This window comes from Gavialis gangeticus, unplaced genomic scaffold, assembly GCF_001723915.1.
Source record: "Gavialis gangeticus isolate Ggan-Ray unplaced genomic scaffold, GavGan_comp1, whole genome shotgun sequence".
Taxonomy (NCBI): domain Eukaryota; kingdom Metazoa; phylum Chordata; order Crocodylia; family Gavialidae; genus Gavialis; species Gavialis gangeticus.
This window is the reverse complement of record NW_017729024.1, coordinates 29,782,997-29,791,503: the sequence shown is the minus strand read 5'-3', so window position 1 is coordinate 29,791,503 and position 8,507 is coordinate 29,782,997.

The window sequence follows — 8,507 nt, the reverse complement described above, 5'->3', positions numbered from 1 at the left end:
TGTTCAGTATATTGGCGCAGAAAAGGCCAACTCTTCTATTCAAATTAGTAAACTATATTGTGGCTCTTCCATGTTAAAGTTTGCACTGCAGCACTGGGAGATTTGAAATTAGGTTCTGAATTGGCTATACTACATCTCATAAAAGCTGCGATTAAAAAAAAAAAAAAAAAAAGGCTATTCTACATCCTTGTGAGAGCATGAAAGTGCTTGAATGCTAAAAGGTGTGTGATAGTGTTAGGTGTAAAACTGTACTTAAAAAAATGACATGGAAGCCAAATGCAGTAAGTTTTGTTGAAGTCACTGGGCTTTACTGTGTCTCCTGGCAATAGGACTGAAACTTAGAAGAGACTGTAGATAATTCAGGCTGCTTGCTAGAATGGTACATCTGCTTTGGTGAACAAGAAGAAAGGTGGTTGCAGGAATCCAATAGTTAGCATCAATGAATACATCAGAAGTTTGCTGGCATGAAACAGGGCAGGAATTACTCAGTAACATAAATATCTAGCATCTGATCAATTAAGCTGTTCCCTGTAAAAGCTTATGACTCTAAACTAGCTGGCCTCTAAGGTGCCTGTCCTGCCTTCTGTCATCCAGTATCCAAGTTACAGAAATATTATGAAAATCAGGTAAATGGAAAGTAATACCACTATAAATTGTCAGACTGAAACAAATACCAATTTTGGAGGTTACATAAACCTGAATATTATATTGGGATTCCTGTGTGATGCTCTTTTCACCTACACTCTTTCATTGGTTGATTTGGCTTATCCCTTATGCTACATCAGTACTTGGGTGTCACCATAATACTATATCACAGGGATTGGCAACCCCTGGCATGCATGCTGAGCATGCCACGCAAGGCCATTTTGCTTGGCACGCCACAGCACAGCTGTTTGAAGCCTCCTGGCTGCAGCTGGCCCTAGCTAACTGCTGCCAGCAATGGAGCCCGGGCTGCTCCCAGCAGGGCTTGCAATGTCCCAGCTGCCTGCTGGGAGAACCCCGGGATCCTGGCTGGAAGCAGCTCCCCAGCCCGGCACAGCTGTTTGCACCCTACCTGCTGCTTTCTGCAGCTGCCCAGAGCTGGGGCTGGCTCCAAACAGCTGCGCCAAGCTCATCACCTGCATGCCAGGAGTGGGGAAGAGACTAGGGTTGTGCTGCCTCAGGCCCCTCCCCCACTGCCCACACCAAGGCGTGCCTGCATGCACTGGTGCGGAGCTGATGCCGGAGACCAGCACAGCTGTTTGGAGCCTCCCAGCTGCAGCCGGCCCCGGCTCTGGGGAGCTGCTACCAGCCAGGATCCTGGGCTGCTCCCAGCAGGTGGCTGGGATGCTGCAAGCCCTGCTGGGAGCAGCCTGGGCTCCAGCAGCTACCCAGAGCCAGGGTAGCTGCTGGCAGCCACAGAGCCCCAGACTGTGGGGCAGGGGCTTTGGGTGGGGGGCAAGGGGCACAAGCAGGGCATCCTGCCATGTACCCCTTGCCCTCATTCAGTTTTTCTGGCATGCCGGCACTCTGGCACCTTCCGAGGTAGGCATTGTGGTGGTTTTCAGCACTCCGGCCAAAAAACGTTGCCTACCCCTGATACATCATCTCATAATATTATATCATCATCACTTCTGTGTTCCTCAGGTGTTAATGGAAAATACCAGTGTTACTATATTAGTTGAGCCAAATTAGAATATGTCAAAACATCTGTGATTGGTGACATATAAATAGTAAACTTATCTGTTTACCAATTAAGTATACAGGATGCAATAATAACTATAAAATTAATGAGAGTTTTGAAAATGCATACATCATCAATGGGTTGATCTACAAAACATGGTCAATTAGGAAACAACACTGATTTCCAAGTGTAGATTGATATTTGTTTATTTCCCCTTAGGAAGAATTGCAAACAATAGTGAGGTGTCTGGGTCTCCTGGATCATTCAGAAATTCAAGAGATCAGGTGATGAATACCTGAGTTACAGCGGTGATGGAAGGTTTTCTTCATCAATGTATATATGCAGTTTTAATAATCTATCCCATCTTGGTTCAGATAGTTATAAATCTGAGCATATTGGAGTTGCCTTATCTATACCTTAGAAATTAGCACAGCGTATGTTGGAAAGGATCTTTTACATTAATAGCAAACATAGATTAGTGGATTTGATGGCTGCTTGCTGTCATGGAGAAGGATAATCTGGACCTTACTTGGAAGCTGACTGGGATCATTAGTTTCTAGTGGAGTTGTGGGGTGCTTGGTGCCCTGTCAGGTATTGATAGTTGAGTAGTAGATGTTTTACGATTTTTCTTTTCCTTCTTTAAAGTGTTCTGTTGAATGAGATGTATCACACTTCTGCAGTCTCCGTGAAAAAAACAACCCCCTGTAAAACTTTTTCTTTCTGTATTTCAGCATAGGCTGGTTTTAGTAGGAATATAGAACACACAATTTCTGAGTTCACAGAATCTTGTGCACTTTATATCTTAAGTCTGTACAGTGCATATCTACCTTTATTGTCTGCCTGACTCCAGATCAACATGACTCTTTAGTAAGAAACTTGGTGAAGAGGGGGCTAAACTGTTGTAATGAAGAATTTCCATGTCCCCCTGAAGAAAGTACTTTGAAAGTGGTGAAACTGAGAGATTGTGTGGCTTTTGCTCAATCCAGAATTCTTGGTGAGAAGAATGTGCAAACAAAAGCATCAATGCAGTTGGGGGGAATGGTGGGGGGTGTCAGGCACAAGCCCAAGATACTGATTTAGAGTTGGTGCCAGTGTTGCTAGGTCTTAAATATGAAATTATCATATTGGGAAGCTCAAATTATGGTATTTTCTGAAAAAACTAGTACACCTGAAAAATGCATGCAAATAAGTCTTCTTATTTACTTTACATAGCTCACTGTAAGTCTCCAGTGAGTGAGCGAGTGAGAAATGGGTCAAAGCTGAAGCATGTTATATGGATGCAAGCAGTCGTAAAGTGCTGATAATGGACCTGAAAGCTAGCTAAGACTCCCTGAGAATGACTTGGGCTTTGCATATGCTGCATCAATTAACTGCCTCAAAAATTATCATACATTTTGAACACTTCTGATATTATCTATTGTACATTGTATACGGGTTGAAATTATTGTACAAATATGATAATTATTGTACATTTAGCAATACTGCTGGCTTGTGCTAGGCTGACAGCCCCCAGAGAGCCCTATACTGCAGCTGGTATCCAGGGCCCCTGTGTCCCAGTAGCAGCCACCCTTGTCAGAGTACAGAGCCCCAGCTGTGGCAGGTAAGACTCTGCCTGAGGCTTGAAGGAGGTCACATATTTGTTCAACTGCATGCATATAGCCTGGACCCTGATCCAGCTGTGTCCATAGCTCACTAGCAGGGGGTTCCCTCAAGCCTTTTGATGGCTGTTTTTATTTTTCCCCAATCATTCGCTCATTGGTAACCCTTGTCCTCCATCTTACCACAGGCATTCCTCTATTCTGACACACTGGGCAGCAGTGCTTGCACCACCTTTTCTGTCAGTGTGTCCTGAACCCATTCTTTATCTTCAATTATCTCAAAAAACTTTCACCTCCACCAGGTGTGTTGGGGCTTCTCCAGAGTCTCATGAATGTTCTCGGGGTAGCCAGATCGGTGGGTAACTTGAACTGTTTTGGGGCTGTTCTCTTAATCCTTTGAGAAACACTGTCATCAAATCCCATGGTGATGAAGAGAGCCCAGCAGTCTGAAACAAGAGGCTCCTCCTGTGATGTGATGTCATTGCAGGTTGTGAGCCTATGAGAGGGCAGTTTGCCACTTGGCTGGGGGTCACCAGTGTCCTCTGGGGTTACCGGTGTTGTTGTTGCTGCCCTTATTGATGTGCTGTCAGTGTTGAAGTCTCAGGAACCGCAGTGCTGGCAAACTCACAGCCAGGAGATCCCAACACTAGTCTTGTCTTAAAGAATGACAACAGGCTTAGTTTGGTAGCAAAGAGCTGGTCAGGTTTGTCTACAAACACGGCCCTGACAAGTCCATCAGCTAGGGCACTTGTACTGTGACAGTGTAGGTGGAACAACACCATGCAGGCTCCCCCAGGCCACTACAAGGTGTTCCTGCTTTCCAGTTCTCTTATACAATGATTAAAACAAATTGTGTTCAAGGTACAGATGTAATACAACATCTCAAACTGTTTTGTACCAGGGGCCTGAGGCATACTCATGTCAGCTTTAAGCAAAGCCTTTGTGGGAGTAGCATATTCTAATCAATGCTGCAGCCAGGCCTACATCAGCCATTCCTCTTTGCTACCAAACCCTTGGTAAAAACCTCCCCCTTGCACAATTCATCACGTGAGGCCCCTTTTTGCAGTGCTTGTGCAATACCAATTCCATTGGAGCACGAAGGGGTGGGGAATATAAACCATTCTCCCTTCCCTCTGCTACTTTCTCCTCCTCTCCTGAAAACCTCCTTCTCACATGACACCAATCCTATCAGTAGGAGAGGGCTGTGCACCTTTCCCCTTTCCTCTCTGCCACCACCCCTGCCCATCTCTGGTAATAACCATCCCCTTCTTGCTCGAAAGTCCTTGTGTGAAGACCCCCTTTTTTCACAAAGGCAAGCCCAGGCTGAACTGAGGCAGGCGGAAGTTGTAGAACAGTGGTTACCAACTAGTGGATCTCAATCCACCAGTAGATCTTGGAGTCGATATGAGGCTGGGGTAGGGGTCTGAGTGCCTGCGTACATGCACACACGCGTGCCCCAGCCCTGCAGGTCAGTTCGTGGGGAAGGGAAAGGGTGGGGGCTAGATCAAGGTCCCTGCAGTGAGAGACACTGCTGCAGAGGCAGGAGCAGGGGTAAGTTGAGTGGAGCCCCAGCCAGGTGGGACTTACCTGCTGGGGAGGTGCACCCCTAAATAATGTTTTCTTCCTCTGCCTTGATCCTCCTTCATCCCCTTCCCTCCCCACAAACTTGCTGGGCAGGGGGAGGGGGTGCTTGCAGCATACAGTAGATCTTGGGTTGCTTTTAAATGCCAAAGGTGATCTCCTACTTAAAAAGGTTGGAGACCACTGTTGCAGAATGACCCCTGCTCAAAGCTGCCCAGCCTCCCCCCCGCCACAGCAATTAAACCCATGCCCCATTCTTTTTCAATTAAAACAAACCCAGAAAGAAGTAAAGTGCTGAGAGTATAAAAGGGTCTCAAGGGTGGGGGGAGAGGTGAGACAAGAGTGGGACATGGACACAGGAGGCTTTCATTCTGGCCTCATGCATGTAATATACTGCAGGTGTAGCACAGTTGGCTCTGCTCTGCTGTCAGATGCAGGAAATGCAGCTGTGGGGGCTGTGGTGGTCCCTTGTAACAGTGGGATCTGAGTATGGTGGCATTGCCCATTTCCTGCTCCCCATCCTAGTTAAAGTAGCAGATCCTAGAAAGAAGGAAACTCCACTGGAAGCTCCCTGGGACACATGCACATGGAGCCCAGACTGTGCCCCTGGCTCTGCATGGGCTGGGCATGGAGGGACAGATGCCTGCCCACCAGCCAGCCCTGCCCCCCAACTACTCAGCCTCAGCCAGCACTCCCAGCCACTGCTGGATGGCAGCAGCTGTGCTGGCCTCTCTCTGCTCATGTTCCAGCATCTGCCCAGAGCTACACCAAGGATCTAGGGAAGGTACAGAGCAGGGTAGCGGTAGGGCCCACAGGGGCCTTGTGCCTCCCCCCCAGAGTGGGGTGCACTAGGAGTCCATACTGGGTGCAGGGGGAAGGGGGATCAGGATGGCACCATTTGTTCCAAAGCTGAAAGCAGATGGGGGCAGACCCGGGTCCCTCTCCCTGCCCTCGAGCTCAGCAGGACACTTATACTTGTTTGACTTCTTCCTCACAACTGAGGGGGATGGTACATGTATGATGACATAATACTCCAGCTGCTCCTGCTGGGAGAAATGAAACAGCCCATGGTGCTGGATGCCTATCCCAGAGCAGCTGCACAGGGGAGGGGCCCTGGTATACCCAGCCCTGGTTCCCACGCCAGAGCCAGCTGCACCGGGGGGGCCTGTTCTACCCACTCCCCGTGCCCACCCAAGGCCACTGCATCTCAGCACTGGGCACTGGTGCTCTGTACAACCAGCTCCCAGTGCCCCAGCCCAGGGGTGGCGGGATCTCAGCCCCTTATAACACCTGGCCGTTACATCCCACGCCAGAGCCAGCCACACGGCCAGGTCTTGGACACCTACCCGTATCACACCAATGCAACAGTTAGAGGAGCTGGAGGAGTCGTCGTTGGTGTCAGTGTCTGGAGGCAGCTGCAGGAGATGCTGGGGGATGTTCAGGCAGATGTGGACCCCCGCCCTCCACCCCAACAGCACATGGAGCAAAACCTATCCCAGCTGGTAAGAGAACGTGCGGGGCTGGTACAGCAGGGGGGTGAGCTGCAGCTAGCTCGGGAGCGATGCTAGGCCTGGGTATAACATCACCCCTTTGAACCCAGGTGTCTCGGCTCCCAGCTCCCCCCTGCATTAACCCACCAATTCCCACTCCTCTCCCACAGCTAGGAGAGAACCCAGGTGTCTGGGCTCCCAGTTCTTCCCCTCCTTCCTCCCCCCGTTGCACTCAAGTCCCAGCAGGAACACTGGCACAGCCTAGTCCCTACCCCCAGCCTGGGCTGCAGCCAGCACCTAGCATGTCTTGGGGAGGGGAAGCCCACAACCCATGGAGCAGCACGCAGCAGAGCAGTCTGGGAGAGCCTCAGACAGAGCCCAGCACTGCTGTGCCCAGGTTACCCCCCACCCAATAACTGCCCACTGTTTTGTTTAATGTGACCAGTGTTTGACCTTGAATAGTCTCAGCCTTCTCATCAAGACAGAGCTTGGAGGGTGGGGGGAGATGCAGGATGGCTACTGCCCATACAGACCTAGCCAGAGAACCCAGGAGTCTAGGACCCCAGCAGCCCCCACTCTTATAGCTTACAGGCTCGGAGGGAAGGCTCCAGGGCTGAGTCCCAGCAGGAGCACTGGCACAGCCCAGTCCCCACCCTGAGCTGCAGCCAGCACCCACTGCCTGTGGGGGTGGCTTAAACCCCCGACCCATGGAGCAGCAAGGGTGGGAGACTATGCAGTAGAGCATGGCAGAGAACAGTTATCACTGAGGATGGGGGTGTCTGGGCTGGACAGGGCTGATCCTGCTACCTCAGGTACAGTTTGGGTTGGATATGCCCCAGAAGTCCCTACAAGCCCCTGGTTCAAGGACCCCAGGTGTCTGGGAGCAGGGAGGGAAGTGTTTCTGCTGCATTTACTGCCTCCTCTTACACCTGCTTCCCCTCCTGGTCTGGCTCCTAGTACTGGTGGTGGGGACACTGCTGGTTGTGATAGGCGTGGTAGCTTACCTGTGCGCTCCACAGTGTCAGATATTAGAGCTGCAGAACAATGCCATGGCCACGGCACCTCCCATGCTTGGTAAGCAATTGGTGGGGGCTGGGAACCTGAATGCCTGGGTTCACTTCTGCTCTGGGAGAGGAATGGGGACAGTGGGCTGGGGGGTGGTGGCTAGAAGCCTCGACACCTGGGTTCTCTGGCCAGGTCTGCGTGGGCAGGAATCATCCTGTGTCTTTCCTCCACAGAGACTGCAGTTAATTGCACAGAGATTGCCAACCTTTCACTGAAGGAGTCCAGCTCAGTAGCCTCAAAACTGCTGATATGCAAAAGTAGGCAATGACATAGGTGCAGCAATGACTGTCTGAGAGCGAGCCCTGGACCACTGAGCCCAGGTCATCTCCTCACCAAGTTCCTGCTGGGTTTTTTTAACCTTTCTTCTTCAACGAAGTCCTGGCACTGCCTCCGTAGGGATGGGCTGTGTTCCCTGTGCGGGAGAGACGGGGCGACTGCTGCCCAAACAGACATGGCCAGACAATCCAGGCTCTTAGCCCAGGCGCCCATCCCTCCCAGAGCCAGGAGAGAGCCCAGGCATCTGGGCTGCCAGCCCAGCCACCCCCTGGCTACCAGGGTGGTTCTATTTGGGCGCTAGGACGCCCCACAGCATCACCCCTATGGCCGCAGGCTGCCCGGGCATCTCTGTGCTGTGCTGCCTGTGTCCCTGCTGCCACAGGGGAGAAACCAGGGGTGCCACAGCCCCAATGCAGGCAGCATCCTGGTGTCCGGGCTTTTGTCTCCTCCCCCCACTTTGCCTGCGCTCAGAGATCACCCCCTGCCCCCCTGGGAACCCCTGTGTCTCTCTGGCCTGCTACCCCCACCCGACCCCCTGTGTCCTCAGCCGCCCTTCCTTCCACCCCAGGACCCCTGACCAGCCTGGGTACCTGCCATAGCCCTCTGGGACCATCACGCAGCTTAGTCCCCCATGACCCTCCTGTGCCCCCCGCCCCTCCAGCCTTGCGGAGGGAGGCTCTCGAGTGCCCCTCGCCCACGTTACTCTCCCCTAGCGGTGGGCTCCGGCGTCACGTGACAGCGGCCGAAGCTGGGCGGTGACGCGGCGGGCGGCGGTGACGCACATGGCGCGCGCCGGGTCGCGTCGGGCGGCCGAGGAAGATGGCGGCGGCGGCC